General features: G+C 42.4%; 1 long non-coding RNA gene across 1 annotated transcript; it reads left to right on the top strand.

Moving 5' to 3' along the window:
- The first annotated feature begins 813 nt into the window (after positions 1-813).
- Positions 814-6043, top strand: LOC143109490 (uncharacterized). The gene is made up of 3 exons (XR_012983879.1): positions 814-878; positions 4326-4483; positions 5903-6043. It is a non-coding gene; the product is annotated as an uncharacterized LOC143109490 (long non-coding RNA).
- Positions 6044-6430: the final 387 nt, after the last annotated feature.

Below are 6430 nucleotides of genomic sequence, written 5' to 3'. Positions count from 1 at the left end.
ACTTCCCGGTCTGAAATGACAACGTCTCCTTCACTGTGTGTGGACTGCGGTTATGTGGGTGTGTGTGAGTTTGTGGATATGTAGGTGTGCGAGTGTGTATGAGTCTGTGTGAGTGTATGTGTGTGTGAGTTTGTGTGGATTGCGATTATGTTGGTGTGTGGGAGTTTGTGGATATGTGGGTGTGCGAGTGTGTGTAAGTCTGTGTGTGAGTGTATGTGTGTGTGCGGTCATGTGTAAGTTTGTGATGTGTGGGTGTGGGTGTGTGAGTCTGTGAGTTTGTGTTGAATGCAGTTATGTAGGTGTGTGGGAGTTTCTGGAGTGTGGATATATGGGTGTGTGAGTGTGTGTGTATATGTGTGTGTGTGTGTGAGGGGGGGGGGGTGAGTTTGTGAGTGTGTGTGTGGACTGCGGTTATGTGGGTGTGTAGGAGTTTGTGGATATGTGGGTTTATAAGGCGGGGATCACACTGACTAGTGGCAAGCGGCAGGTTCCCTATTGTTCTCTATGGTGGGGCAGCAGCGGAACGTGGCAGCGCTAGCGGAATGGTGGCAGTGCTAGTGGAACGGTGGCAGTGGAACGGTGGCAGTGGAACGCTAACGTTGAACAAGCTGAGCGTTGAACTTGGTTCAACTTTCAAAGCGCAACGCGAGTGTATTCAATCGTCAGTTTAGGCAAACCGTTTGTGTGGCTTAGGAACAAGATAGAACTTATTATGGTCTGGGCGTTGCGTTACGCTTGCCGCAGGCAAATGTGATCCCCACCTAAGCGTGTGTGTGTGTGTGTGTGTTGTTAACCATTCTCCTGTGTCTAGATTGGTCCTGAGGACAATCCCGTCTTTGAGAGAATCTCCAGGGCTGTCCCGACTGTCCCTCTAGCAGGTATGTGTAACGATGCTCACACATTGTCCCTCTACCAGGTACATGTAGATAGATAGATAGATAGATACTTTATTGATCCCCAGGGGAAATTCAAGAAAAGACGGTGCTTACACACGTTTATGCTGACTGCAGTGCTGGAGATGCATCTCGTTCACTTTACATGGGCTTACGTCATACGTTGCTGAAGTGTGTTGTGGTTCGGTTGTGTTGCTCTGCTCCCGTCGTCAAAAAGTTGAGATGTTAAACTTTTGCTGCACCAACGGACAGCAATGCAAGGCACCAGCCAATCAAATTATGGTTACGCTTCAAGGTATACACCATAGAACACACCTCTGAACGTCGGGAAAACCCACCGGCAAGCAGTAACGCAACGCAAGCGCGAGACTAAGGTTAGTCCATCACAATCTCAGAGCACACTACAAGGAGGCTTCCATGTTGCAAAAAACGCACAGTGGAAAAGGGCTGTCATTCAACTGGGCACAATTGCACATAATTTGGTTAAATAATTATAGAGATTTTTAACATTTAGAAGAACTTGACAAAGGTTGACATTAAAGGACAGTTTGTCATCAGTGTTTGTCTATAAATGTCACAGAAATGGTGTGACTTGAAAGGAACACGCCAACATTTTGGGACATTACCTTATCATTACCCTATTTCCCAGAGTGAAAAGTCGATACATACCGTTCTTGTCTCTGTGCCTGCAGTAACTCAGTCTGACACACCCACCACTAGCCTAGCTTAGCACAGTGCCTTGAAGTGGCTGGCTCCAATTATCCTGCAGCTCCTAATAGTGACAAAAGAACTTCAACATTTTCCTATTTACATGCTTTGATTTGTGTAGATACAATATGTATGAACAACAATCCTAAATGAAACACAGCCATATTCTAAACATATACTGTACATACTCATACTTAATACGTATTAGTGTTATGCCTAGTATTAATGTTATTTAGTATCAGTGTTATTATGACCGCCGCGCAGCGAAGCGGCGGTCATATAGGTTAAGTCAGATTTTTTTTTTTTTTTTTTTTTTTTTTTGCATGTCCAAATTTCCGTCAAGGATTCCCGGGACACTGAAAGACCGGGGTAGACGAAACTTGGTGGGCATGTAACCCCATATGGATAGCATGGAACCATCGTTTTTCGTTTTGATCTGTAGCCCCCCCGCTGGAGTGCACCCCCCGAAAGGAGGGTAGGGCAGACACAGTTTTCTGTGAATATCTCGAGAAGGTTTAGAAGGACCATTTTTTTTTGTATGTTGATCTCAAGGGGCCATGTCAACCCATTCCATAACCACTCATTTCATGTATAGCGCCACCTAGTTAAATACAAAAAAGTAAAAATGAGGTGTTTGTAATCGCAGGTATCTCTGACCTAACATAGTCAAAACTGCACGAAATTGGAAGTGTAGGATCATTATGACACCCTCTGAATGCACGCCAAGTTTCGTGGAATTCCGTTCATTGGGGGCCACACAATAAATTAATTTATGTTACTATACACCAACTGGCCTGTAGGTGGCCGGAGACAGTTTTCTGTGAATATCTCGAGAACCGTAGGGCCTAGGAGGTCCACCTTTTTTTTTGTATGTTGGTCTTAAGGGGGCATGTCAACCCATCCCATTACCACTTATTTCATGTATAGCGCCACCTAGTTAAAGATTAAAAAGCAAAAAATTAGGTGTTTTCATCACAATATCTCTGGCTGACATGGTCAAAACTGCACGAAATTGAAAGTGTAGGATCATTATGACACCCTCCGAATGCATGCCAAGTTTTGTGAACTTTCGTTCATGGGGGGCCTTACAATAAAAGAATTGATGTGTACATTTAGACTGTACACCAACAAGGATTCCCGGGACACTGAAAGACCGGGGTACACGAAACTTGGTGGGCATGTAACCCCACATGGATAGCATGGAACCATCGTTTTTCGTTTTGATCTGTAGCCCCCCCGCTGTACTGGACCCCCCAAAAGGAGGGTAGGGCAGACACAGTTTTCTGTGAATATCTTGAGAACCGTAGGGCCTAGGATGACCAATTTTTTCTTTATGTTTGCCTCCAGGGGTCATGTTAACCCATTCCATGTGCACACATGTGCATAAACAGATACACACGCACACACATACATTCACAGTAATCATACGTATGACACATACTCACACAGTAGACATATGTATGCATGCATGCACATGCACACATGCACATGCTCAGAATTATGAACAGGCAAGATGGGGGTGGGGTTGTATAAAATGAATTTTACATGTGAAATCTATGAACTAATCATGTTTTGGTACTTGTTGTCTAGCAGATACCAGTGAGAATTGAGTGTGGCTAATGCAATTTAGTGAGACAGTTACAATTTGAAGACAAGACACAGACAGAGACAATAGGCCTTTCCAGCGTGATTTATTTTTGTGGAAAAAATGTGCTGGACTGGGCGGCGGTCATATTTTGTACCGCTCTGCGGTACATCTAGTTTAGTATTACTATTAGTGTTATTTAGTATTAGTGTTATTTAGTATTCATGTTATTTAGTATTAGTGTTATGCCATTCAAAGCATTCAGGGCTTAGTCTAAAACTTAGCAGGAGTTCAGCGGTGTCACCCCCAGGGAAATTTTGTAAATACTGTTAAGTAAATGCGCAATTACCCATGAGTTAAAATAACAGGTGAATGCAGATGCATTTTTTGCCAATTCCATACATTGCTGATACAACGTCACATCATGTGAACGCGTGGAAGAGGGGCAGTGCTTGGCATTTTTGAGGTCCCAGCATTTCTGAGATGTGGTGAATTGGAATATCTTTATATGCCTTCCCTGATCCAAATCCAATCCACATCTCTGAGAGGCCTAACTCCTGGAAGGAGACATTTCAGATCCAGTCAGGTGTGTTCTATTTTGAATACTTTAAAAGAGTTTGGTGTGTTCTCCGGGTACATATTAAACTTAAGCAAAAGTGAATGTTTTCCTGTAAACACTTTGGCACTTCAACTTTCAGACAGTGAACTTCCTTTCCATACATCAAAATCAGGCTTTAGATATCTTGGTATAAATATCACCTGTTCTTTCTCAGACCTTTACAACAAAAACATCATCCCTCTTGTCAATAATTTAGAATCTGATATTAAAAGATGGTCTACACTCCAGTTGTCACTTGCAGGTAGAGTGAACTGCATAAAAATGAATGTGTAGATCTGGCTGAACGGGAGGCCCAGGGCAGTCGTGTCCGAACTCCAATGATACAAAGCCGGATTTCCCCTTAAATCCCAGGCCCAAATCCTTTTTGAAAATCCTCAAACTATCGACAGCACTGACAAAATTAGGTCAATCTTCCCACTAATGAGGAAATAGAAATGTAAAGAGATCTAATCCAATGTCCCCTCTCTGTGTGTGTGTGTACGCACGCGTGCGTCTGTCTATCTATCTGTGTGTGTGAAAGGAGATGAAAAGTTTATCGATCCATTCCCTCTCCGTGACCTACTGCCCAATGACACCTCCAAGTTCTACCAATACCCAGGAAGTTTGACTTTTCCAGAATGCTTATATGCCGTTGAGTGGATAGTGTTTGAAGAGCCCATCTATATCAGCCAAAATCAGGTATGTGTATGTGTGTCTGAATGAGAGAGAGCGAGTGTGTGTGTCTCTGTGTGTGAATGAGTGAGTGTGTGTGTGAGTCAGGGATGGAAATTAAATATTTTGTCCACCTGCCACTGTGGCTGGTGGATTCCAAAATATATCAGCCACTCAACTTTTTCCCCAGCCACTAGAGATATGGTATGAAAATGTGATATCATGATTATAGTAATAGTGATTACGGTTATCTGCATTATTGTGATATGATTAAAATGTGCTGACAGAACTCAAAATTGGCCTGTCCTCCATGCACAGTAGCAACAAAACTAAAGGTCAACCGAAGGGCATTCATATGCCATAGTGTCATAAACGTGGTGTGGCTCCTTCAAGACAATCCGGTAACACTTTACTTGACAGTATCGACTTTATGACATGTTCATGACAGTGTCATGTCACTCTTACGTCGATACTGTCAAGTAAAGTGTAACCGACAATGCTTTGGCGCAAGTTCTGGAGCTATCCAACTTGATCTAACTATACTATGTAGCCTACATCATCTGATTGTAATATTTACAGATATCTAGGCTATATGTAACATTTAACATTTATTTTCTATTTGGCCTGTTATGAAATCATGCGTTGACCACAGCTCTGTTTTAAGAAACTTAAATACATGCATGCTACATTGACAAACTCTTAACCATGAGCTGTATATTCTCTAATTCTAATATTTACAGATATGTTGACAATGTAAGCACAGCTCAGTTTTAAGAAATGTTTAAAGCCCAAAGTTGGAGACCATGTTGAATTTTGCTACAATTTATTTCAAAACCGGTATAAGTTATTTTACTCGCAAACCGTTTATCACAGCAAATAGTGGCTAGCTACAACCGTTTAGAGAGAAAAGTCTCTTTCATGTGATATCTGTGTGATGAGTACTTCTCAAGGAGTTCAACAGAGAAGATTAGGTGAATTTGGACACGCTTTGTGTGCCTATTTCTATTGTCAAAAAGTGAAGCGCTACACCATGCTGCGGGGAGACTGCGGCTCACTGGTAGTTATTTTAGGTAATTTCAAATCCGCGCAATTTACTTTATAGGCTACTGATAACATTACACGATATCCCTACGATACACTTTCTTATTTTTAACCGTCAGGGCCTATGAAAATTCCTCTGAATCTGACTGTATATTTGGGGTATACTAGCTCTATCCTACCACAGTGGCTGGTAAGTTGACCAAATTCACCCGCCAGTGCACAAATTCACCCACATTTGGCTCATGGTGGGTGCTAATTTCCATCCCTGGTGTAAGTGTGTGTGTATGTGTGTGTGCAGTATAATAAAAGCTGATAGAAATCTTTCTCTTGCACACTCTCTTTCCCATTTCTTTCTCTCTCTCACACACACACAACACATAATTTTTGTTTCCGCTGCCGTTGCAGTATAATCGCTTCATCGGAACAGTGTACTATCATGAGCCAGAGGAGGGTGAGGAGCCGAGACTGCTACTCCAAAACTATCGGCCAACGCAGGCCCTGTTTGACCGGATACTGATTGCCAGTGCTAACGCTGCCGTACCAACGTTCTCCTCATCTCGCAGCCTAGTTGCCAGTCTCCTGGCCGTCCTCTTGACCAGCCTGGTGTCCCTCCTGCTCCCGAGGATGACATGAGGCTCAGTCTCCTGTGTCTGCTTGTGGGTCATACATACATATACATACACACATACACACATATGGATAAAAAGCATTTACTTTACTTAAGCGTTTCCTGTGTGTGCTTGTGGGTCATACATACATACAGTGTTGGGAAAGTTCACTTTCTATGTGAACTAGTTCAAAGTTCAGTTCACAAGTTTTAAAATGAACTAGTTCAATTCATAGTTCATAATTAAACATTTTGAACTAAGTTTACAGTTCCAAAAATGAACTAGTTCATAGTTCTTTTTTTCCATATGTTGCTGCGAGCTATTA

Source organism: Alosa pseudoharengus, unplaced genomic scaffold (genome assembly GCF_046254945.1).
Source record: "Alosa pseudoharengus isolate Yale_2024_CS ecotype anadromous, Long Island Sound unplaced genomic scaffold, YU_APseudo_1.1 YU_APseudo_1.1_scf_7, whole genome shotgun sequence".
NCBI lineage: Eukaryota > Metazoa > Chordata > Actinopteri > Clupeiformes > Clupeidae > Alosa > Alosa pseudoharengus.
This window is presented reverse-complemented; position numbering and strand designations above follow the sequence as displayed.